We start from the raw sequence: 10,060 nt of genomic DNA on the forward strand, positions 1-10,060 counted from the left end.
GGCATACCCACACTTGTGGGCCAGTTGCCTGTATTTGAAGATGAGTTTTTACTAGAACCAGGCCCAGAATTAGGCTGAGTGGAGCCAGGCAGGGTCATGCAGATGCAGGGCAGAATCTGTTTTTATTTAAATTTTTATAGCTTATTCATCATGGATTCTGTTGCATTCATTTTGTTTTTAAAAAGCTATCCCATATATCTAAATTGCCCTCCAACCTTCCTCCCCCAATTAAATTAGGCTAAAAATTAAATTAGACTGCAATTAAATTAGAATTTAAAATTAAAAATCTAAAAAATTAAGAATCTTGATCTGCTAAAACCCATTGGCTTTAAATCTAAATATCCTGATTTATTTAATGGTCTGTTAGTGACTCCTTTAGTGTATCTAATGAACTTTATGAGACTGTATTTGAATAAGCTCACATCAGAAAAGAGCCCAGGTTACTGATACAACATTTTTCCTTTTATTTTTAAATTTTTAAAAATATTTTTTGGTTGTTGATGGACCTTTATTTATTTGTATGCGGCGTTGAAAATCGAACCCAGTGCCTCACCCATGCTAGACAAGCTTCTACCACTCAGCCCCAGCCCCAGCCCTGATACAGCATTTTTGGATGTGTACACATGTGAAGTGCATAAATAGATATACTTTAAATACTTTTCAATCAAAACTTTTGTTGAATAAATGGAAACATTTCAAAATCAAGTATAAAAATAAAGGACCTGAAGCTGTGATTTAGACACATTAAAATCATCCGTTCAGTTCTTTTTTAAAAGTGTTAATCTTTAAGTCAGCAATATTTAATGTTAATATGGAAAATTGTTTCGATATTTGACAGTATGCAAATCTCCAGGGAACTGGCCATGTGATCCCTGCATGTTAGTAAGGTCACCTTGGCCCCCAGTGACCACCTGGTCCTCTGTAAGCAAATGCTATGGAGAAGAGAGGGAAATTGCGATGACTGGATGACTCGGGTGGGGCTAGCAGGGCCAAAGTCAGGAACCCTGGCCAGGGGCCTGGTGGAGAAGCCTGGGGAGAAGGGCTGCCTAAACAGGCAGGGCCCAGCGTGGCAGGCGGAGCAGGAATGCCACCTTCTCCTTGCCCACCCCACCCGCGCTTCCTGGCAGGCCTCTGGCTTGTAGAGCTTGCACTCACTGGGAGGAGAGAAACGGAGGTTTTCCGCAGAGGAGGTGCATTGAAGGTTCCAGTCTCTCCTCTTTCTGACCCAGCCCCAACTCCCTCAGGCCGGAACACGCCCACCCAGCTCTGCACACCTCCACCCATCAGCCCTTCCCCCCAGGCCTTCAAGCTTACAGAACCACGTCCAAACCTCCAGCGCGGCGCGGAGGTCCATGGTGAGCGGGCCTCTTCCTGAAGCCGAGAGCCCTAGGGTCCTGCGGTATGCCCGGCAGATAGTCTTCTGTGTGCGTTTTCTTTCACCTTGTTTTTTATTGACTACAACATTGTATCGTGCACGGATCACGAGCTTGTGGCTTCCTGATAGCCACACACACCTACTGTGTGCAGCCTCGCCTGGATCCTACATGCAGAGTTCTCTCCTAGGCTTCCCTGTGCCTCTGGGGTCTGCCCACTCGCCTTCTCTCTCCAGGTTCTGCTGTTCTTACACTAGGGGAACTGCATGCTGCACGGATCATCTTACACCTGCCTTCTTGCCACAGAGCTCGGGAGGTTCCCGATCCAGGGAGTTCATTCCTTTCTTCTTGCTGCACAGGCCAGTGGGCAAGTCACACCGCCCCCACCACTTGTTTGTTTTCTTGCTGTTGCTTCAAATTTTTCTTGGGATACTTAGCCTTGTAGAGGGTTAAATCAAAACCTGAAAGGTAGTTTCCTGAAGCCTCAGGGGCACTCACTTCTGCTCTGAGTACGACCTTCAGCCCCAGGACCTCAGCAGCTTGGACTGTGAGATGGGGAAGAGGGACCCAGAGCCACCGTGTCCTCAGGACTCAGATAAAAAAATCAGCCCATGTGTTTATTTATAGTGAGAAATAAGACCATCTTATTAGGGGAATGTCTCTCATATACTTTTAAAAAGACTCTGTAATATTTATGTGACCTTTTTTCCAAGGAACTATGAATACATTTAAATAATGAATTGCCACCACACCCCCCCCCCCCCTTGTGAATAGACCGTTGGAATTTTCAAATGAAGATTGTGGGATGAAGCAAAGAGCAAAGGGTACCCAAGGCAAACCTGTAAGGGAAAAGCCATCGACTTTAACCTGTCTGCTTGCTTCCCCCCAGGAAGGCAAACAGGAGGTAGGTTACCAAATGGTTAAGTTACAGGTTCTGGGGCCAGAGCTTCTGGGTTCAAATGTAGGCTCTGCCACCTGCTTTGTGACCTCGGGCAAGTTACACTGCCTCTCTATGCCTCAGCTGTGCCATCTAAGAACAGGACAATAATTGCAGTAAAATGAGCTGACAGGCACAGTGACTTGAACAATGTCAATGTGCAGCTAGCACTTAAGAAGTAGCAGCTGTTAGTATAGTCTTGAGCTCCATAAATTGTCACTATTCTCATTTTCAGAAAATGAGACCAAGTTAGACATTACTAATCACTGGGGCCCCAGCTCGGAGTCATGAAGATGAAACCATTACTAACTCCAGAGAGAGGGCATTTGTAGAGGAGAGTCGGCCTTGGTGATGCACAAAGCCAAGTACAGGTGATCAGGAAAGGAAGACCAAATAGCCTAATGGTCTTAGTATGTTTTAAATAAATGTATCATTAGAGACACTGGCTTGTTTATCTGTTTTTCTTCTTGGAATTCATCCTAGAGAAACAGGGCAGGAGGCGGTATTGAAGTTACTGAGGCCTCTTCTGGGGTGTTGCTAGGAGAGTTAGGAATCCAGGCTGCTGATTAAAATGAATTCTACATATTGTGCATAAATTAGGTCCTAATGAGGCGAGAAACTGCGGCAAAATAATCAGAGAAGGAAAACACTCTCTGAATAAAAACACAAGCCAGGGAGGCTGTACAGCGTTTCTCCTCAGCTTCCTCTGAATAAAAAGAAAGCAGCGGAGAGCAGGAAGAGGGACTCAAACCAGAACCTTCCTCTAACTGGCCGCCAAACAGCAGTGTGAGGCATGACCAGGTCTAGGCGTCCCAGCTGCCCAGATATGGGCACAGGTGCCCAGGCAGGGCTGGGGATCTCAAGCCAGAGCAGTGTGGATACAAAGTTAGGCCTTAGTGTGGAAGGCCCAGACATGTCCCCTTTGCTTATCTTGCAAAGACACTTCTCTTAGAGAATAACTCGTGTTGATGGATGGTTTCAAATCTCACTCTTTTAATGAAAGTAATTACTTCTGGATAGAGAAAGAGATGAAAGAGATATGCAGGAAGTCTGAGAATTTGAATCTGTTGGATTTTCCAAAACATGAGAGGCCCAGGGGGACTTCCTGGAAAAGGCAAATCCCAAGCTGCCAGTCCTGAGAGGAGTCAACAGCAAGAGGGGGAAGGGGGCTGGGTGTCCTGAGGACCCCCTGAGGAAGACCTGCCTACAAACACATTTCGGATATCTACACTGGGTTTAAAAATGTTATTTAATTCCAACTCTCCCAAAAGATGATGTCATATTTAAGAAAATAATTCTGACTTGCCTGACACAAGCCCTGATGTTTTGGCAAAATTGAGCCAGTGTCGCTTTCTACCAAGAGTCCTCAGGGTAGAGTAGAGAACCCTGCTGTGCAGTTTACTGTGGCTGGGATCTGCCCTGCACATCTGCATCTGCCTTCCCGGAGGGCCTGGAGGATGACTGAGCTCCTGCTTGCCCAGGTGTTAAGTTGGTGGAGGAGTCTTGGGGTGGGGACACTAGGTTCTCTGAGAAATGTCTTCTCAAGCAGGTTGTATCTCCATGTGCTGGAAGGCAGAAAGGTGAAACAGATGGAATACAGTGGAATCTCTTGGGAATTCTGAAGGAAAGGCTTAAGGTGGCCTGTCACTCACATGACCACCAGGTCAATATTTAGATAACTACCTACAGCCTGAAGTTCTCCACGGGAGGAACCCTGTCTCATTGTTCACTGTGCCACCAGTTCAGCACAGTGCATGGTACAAAAATTGGTGCTCAATAGACATTTATCAAATGAATAAAATTTCGGAGTACTGGAATGTACCCCACCTCTGAATCAAGCACAAGAAAGTACTTGCCACCTCTCTCCACCAGAAACCCAAACCTCCCTGCATTCTATCGACCCTGGTGGCTCTGGAGAAGTTCCAACCACCAGCACACTAGACAGGAAAATTACTGGGCCACCTCTGGATTGCCTTCCAGCACTTAAGATGAGCCTGGCAGGAAATGAGCCAAGAAGTCTAGCAACCCACAGTCAGCTGCACAGTCTGCGGGAACAAGGGGATTCGCCTCTGGCATATCTGAGCAGGATGAAGTGCTTAAATCAGGTCACACCCAGCTTCCACACTCCATGAATAATTCTCATGGGAACCAGCTGCTTCCACTTGGTTAAAAGGAAACTTTCAGGGTTCCAATGCACCAGGTACACGTGCCAGGTACATGTGGCCAGATTGTCCCCAGGATAGTGATGAGGACAAGCAAATATTGGCTGTTTGCAAACCCTGCTTATAAAGTAGGGATTCCAAAGTCAGTGAGTGGCTCCCAGCGCAGGCAGGTAAGGAACAGGAGGGAGGCCTGCTGGGAAAGTCAATGGGGGTGGCTACTCCCCACTGACTGGAGGGTCAATGAAGCTAACGCAGGAATCCAGGAATCCAGGCCCCGTGTTGCATGTTTTTTTTTTTTTTTAATGTATTTAGTTATTCATTTTAGGTGGACACAATATCTTTGCTTTATATTTATGTGGGGCTGAGGATGAAACCCAGTGCCTCATGCATGCTAGGCGAGTGCTCCACCACTGAGCCACAACCCCAGCCCAGAACTGCCCCCAGTGTTGCTTTTTTCAAGAGGAAGCCTGGAGCTGGCATTGTGGCTCAGTGGTTGTACGCTTGCCTGGCAAGTGCGGGGCCCTGGGTTCGATCCTCAGCACCACAATCGATCAAAATAAAGGTATTGTGTCCACCTACAACTAAAAAATAAATATGTATATAAGAAAAGAGGAAGCCTGATATGCAAATTCACAGGGACATTTTAAGCCACAAAGCAGGCCAATTTGAGCAGCAGCTTGAGCCCAAGCTCTCAGGTTTTTGAAGTCTGCTGTTCAGCCAGGTGGGGACTAACCTTCCTTCCCCTATGAGCATTTGAGCTCTGGGACTAGAAATGCAAGACCCTTACCCCCGACCCTGCCCTGCCCTACAAAGGGCCCTGGAACCCTCAGAAATGTTTTTTTTTTTTTTCTTGGCCTTATTCTTAATCAGGCATATTGGAATCTTGACAAAGAACCACATACATGCAAAGTAGTGAGTGACAGAGGAAGTACCCTGTGGGAATGAATCAGTCGCATTAACATAACTCCCCCGCTTGCGGCAGAGTCTGTGTGCATGTTGACACATGTGCATGTGTGTGATCCTGAACATGGTTATGGGCTTCTAACACCGGTAATTGATAATCGTCCTAAACATTCTTCTATACTCCCAACGGGGCTTCTGCAGAATGTTTTCATCACAACATGGGAGGGAAATGCAGCCTTTGCCCAGAGCGATTTTGCTTTGAATGTGGGGAAATGAGAAGACTTTTCAGGCTTTGATCTCTGGACCAAATTGCTTTCTGTCTCACTAGGAGGTCACCGACAGGACATGGGAACCAGGCAAAGGATGAGAACCTGCACTGGCCAAACCAAGCCTGGGCCGGCCCTCCCTCTGGCTTTCTTTCATGACAATAATGGAAAGAGAGACAAGGATGTTGTCACTTCAGTTCTGCTTGTGTGTCTTACTGTGTTGGGGAAAAATGTGACAAAAAATTTCAGCTAATTCTGATTGGAAATTTTCACTTGTGAAGTGGGGATATTAAAAACTATGCTGCAGGATTTGGGGGGAGCACTGTTTTTTTTTTCCCCTGTATTTTTACTGGTGCTCCCACTTATACATAGTGGTGGGATTTGCTGTTACATGTTCTTACCTGCACATGATATAACTATGTAATTTGGCCAGTGTCCCTTCCCAGCACTCCCCCCACTCCCATCCCCTTCTCCAACCCCTTGGTCCCTTTCCTCTACTAATCTTCTTCTGATTTTAATGAGATCCTCCTCCACTTTTCCTTTTTTCTCTTAGCTTCTGCATATGAAAGAGAACACAGGACAATTGACCTTCTGAGTTTGGCTTATTTCACTTAACATAATGATCTTTAGTTCTATCTATTTTCTTGCAAATAATATAATTTTATTCTTCTTTATAGCTGAATAAAACTCCATTGTGTGTGTGTGTGTGTGTGTGTGTGTGTGTGTGTGTGTGTGTATATATATATACACCGAGGTACACAGGATATGCAGAGTTTTGTCTGCACCATCAGAGAAACACAGGCAGAGGGAGCAGGGACCCTTGATTGTGCAGTTCCACTCCTAGCTATACTCCTGAGAAAGCAAAACAGATGCACACAGAGATCTGCACCCAAGTGTTCAGAGCACCTTATTCATGATAGTCTAAAGTGATACACTAATCAGCAACAAAAAAGGAAAAGTATTAGCCAGGCACGGTGATGCAGGCCTGTGATCTCAGCTACTGGGGAGGCTGAGGCAAAAGGACTGCAAGTTCAAGGCCAGTCTCATCAACTTAGTGAGACCCTGTGTCAAAATAAAATAATAAAATAAAGTGGCAGGGTTGTAGGTTAAGGGTAAAGTTGTTGCCTAGCATGTGTGAGGGTCCTGGGTTCGACACCCACCACTGTGCAAAAAAAAAAAAAATGCAATGCAGTATTGATATTTGCTACAGTATAAAAACAACAACCACACATTGTAATATTGCATGTTGTCTGGAATAGACAATCTGTGTTCTGTAGATCCTCCTGGATCTGTAAGTCCTCAGAGACACAGAGTAGATTGATGGTTGCTTTGATGGAAGCAGAGGGTGACTGTTCACGGGCTCTGAGTTTCTTCTGGAGGTGACAAAATAGAGCTTAGGGTAGAACACTTGCCTAGCCCTGGGTTCAAGCTCCAGAACTGGAAAAAAGAAAAGTTCTGAGAGTGATTGTGGTGATGGTTGTACAACTTTCCGAATGTACCCCAAATGTTGAATTTTGTGCTGTGTGTGTGAATTGAACTATGTGTGAATGATGTCTCAGGAAGGCTGGTTTCCTTGAAAAGCCACAGAGAACGGTCTCAGAGCAGCACCTCCACACAGTTCCAAGTGTTAACTTATATAATTGTCGGGACCCAAGGCGGTGGGTACCTTGGCAAGAAGCAAAGCCTGAGTCCAAGTTACTGGCCCCTGCAGTCCCGGAGGAGACTGTCCCAGGTCACAGAGCCAGTCAGTGCTGCAGGTGTGGGTGGACCCAGGGCCTGGCTCTGGCACAGAAAGTCTCCACCCTACGCTGTTGAAGCCCGCAAACCGGTAAAAGCTTCAGTTTCAGATTCACCTGGCCCTGTTTCTGATCTCGGCCCTGTTGCCAATAGCCCAGTGATCTGGTGGTTTCTGAGCTGGGCTTCTCAAGTGTTCAAGGGAGACTGTGATCGTGTGTGGCTGGTAGGATTGGTGTTTAGCACAGGGACTCCATTAAGCACTCTCGACCCTGAGGTCCTTCTCCTATGCAGCGTTATCACCAGGTTGAGAACTGAGAAGCCTGTACAAACCCAAGTGGCAGACAGCCCAACACTGGCGACTGAAGGGTCGGCTTGTTATTCTGCAAAGGCAGAGGGTGTTTCCCATGTAGCAAGAGCCAAGTCAGCCTGAGGCCTGGCATGCTACCTTTTGCATAATATAACTTAAAGTTAAACTTTTAAATGATGTTAAAAATATTTGCCACATGCACTAAGCATTTGAAGTGTGGAGGGTTTGCTTTTCATTTCATGAAAATAAGCAAAGCGTGGGTGGAGAAAGAAATGTGTCACTTTCCCAGCGCTGGCCTGCAAGGGCAGAGTGACCTTACACAAGAAGAAAAATGCCAGTAATTTCCAAACTAATCTAATTTTACATTTCTGGGGCTTTTATTTCGTTGTGTAGAGACACACTTTTTTTTTTTTGGAAGGAAAAAACCCAGCAAGGCTGATGATAACGAAGTCACACAGCCTTGCTGGCAGGCACCCCACTGCACCGCGAGCTCATTGGGAAGGCAGGGAGCATGGCCCCTGCCCAGGATGCTCCTCTGAGCACAGTTTGTGATCAGCACAGACAGTTTGCTGGGGTATGATTCAGTCTGTTCTTTCACTTCCTGTTACTTTTCTCCTAAGGCCCAGTGAACCTGCTCTGGGATTTCTACAGTGGGAAACACTCCACCATGTGGGGGGTCACCTGTGATTCTCCCACTCCCTCCACAGACAGGCCATGGGTGCCTCTGTTGATTCAGGAGGCTTCCTCCAAAGTACATCTTTAATGTACTTTGGATGGGGGGTGGCACTCGACCACTGGAGCCACATCCCCTTATTTTGTATTTTATTTAGAGACAGGGTCTCACTGAGTTGCTTAGTGTCTCACTTTTGCTGAGGCTGGCTTTGAACTCATAATCCTCCTGCCTCAGCCTCCCGTGTAGCCACTGGGATTATGGGCAGGCACCACTGCGCCTGGCCGTCTTTAACCTTTTTGTTTCTAACTTCTTGACCACCACCAATCCAAGCGACCTCTCTCTCCTGCCAGGAGTATTACAATGGTCTGCTAACATCCCACTGGGCTTCCCTGAAGCCAATTCTCCACTGGGGAACCAGAGTAATCTTTACTGGAAAGATGAGTCAGGTCAATGTCCTGTCTGGAAGCTATCTTTGGTCTGAATATACAATTAGAATATTAAGTAGGTGCGAAACACCATTAATCATCGGGGAAGGTAAAGTTAAAGCTATGATGAGATGCTGCTATACACCCACAGAATGGCTAATATTTTAAAAAATCAAAGATGAACAATATCAAAGGTTGGTGAGGATGCAGAGGAACTAGAACTTCCACATGCTGCTACGGAAGGGAATATGTAATGACTTTGGAACGTGTAGAGCAATAGCCAAGGAGGCTAAAAATATGTCACTGTGTGACCTGGCAGTTCCACTTCTAGGTGCACACCCAGGACAGGGGAGGACCTGCGGCCACCAAAAGAGGTTCAAGAATTTTTAAATTGGGGATTGGGGGGGGTGTAGCTCAGCACAGTGTGTGTATATGTGTGTGTGTGTGTGTGTGTGTGTGTGTGTGTAGCTTATGGGAGGCCCTGGGTTCACCACCAGAATAAGTGAGAGAGAGAGGGTGGGGGAGGGAGGAAGGAGATATTCACACTAGCTTTGTCTACAATAGACAAATATTGGCAGTAACCGAGATGTCTATCATAGTATTCATACAACAAAATGTGACAAGCCTTAAAAATGAATGGATGACCAGCAGCAGCTGGAACGGCCCTCAAAGATGAGGCAAATAAAAACAGGTCCTAGGACTGAGGATACAGCTTTCTTGGTATGACAAAGGACCACATAGCAGTTGCCAGGATTTTACCTCCACTAGGGACCAGAGATAGGCGGTTAGACTGAGAACTAGCAAGAGGGGACTCGGAGGTTTGGAAACACTACCTCTCTTAAACGGGGCTGGGTGGTGGTTTTGTGAGAAGTGTGTGAGTGTGTATGTGTGTGTGTGTGTGTGTGTGTGGTCATCAAACTGCCACTCACTCCCTATCCATGACCCCATTTTATTTCCTGCGTAGCCCTACCCTCATTTGAAGTGATCTCACTAGATCACTTAGTTCCTGACCTCCTCCTTGAGAACTTGCCTGCTTTACCCACGCTGTCCCCAGCATAGGCACCCAGAATAGGGCAATGGTAGGATTCAGGTATTTGTTCTACAGATCGATGTTGTCTTCAAATACTTATTGAATGTGGTGCTTCTGGGAACTTATAGTATCTTGATATTCTTATCTCAAATGAAACTATACCTATTATGGTCATTTTGCAAATGTCCTATCTGGCAAATGTATTTATTAATTTCCTCTATAAATATTTATTAAGCATTCACCACAG

This window comes from Spermophilus citellus (assembly GCF_964194105.1).
Source record: "Spermophilus citellus genome assembly, chromosome: 7".
Classification (NCBI taxonomy): domain Eukaryota; kingdom Metazoa; phylum Chordata; class Mammalia; order Rodentia; family Sciuridae; genus Spermophilus; species Spermophilus citellus.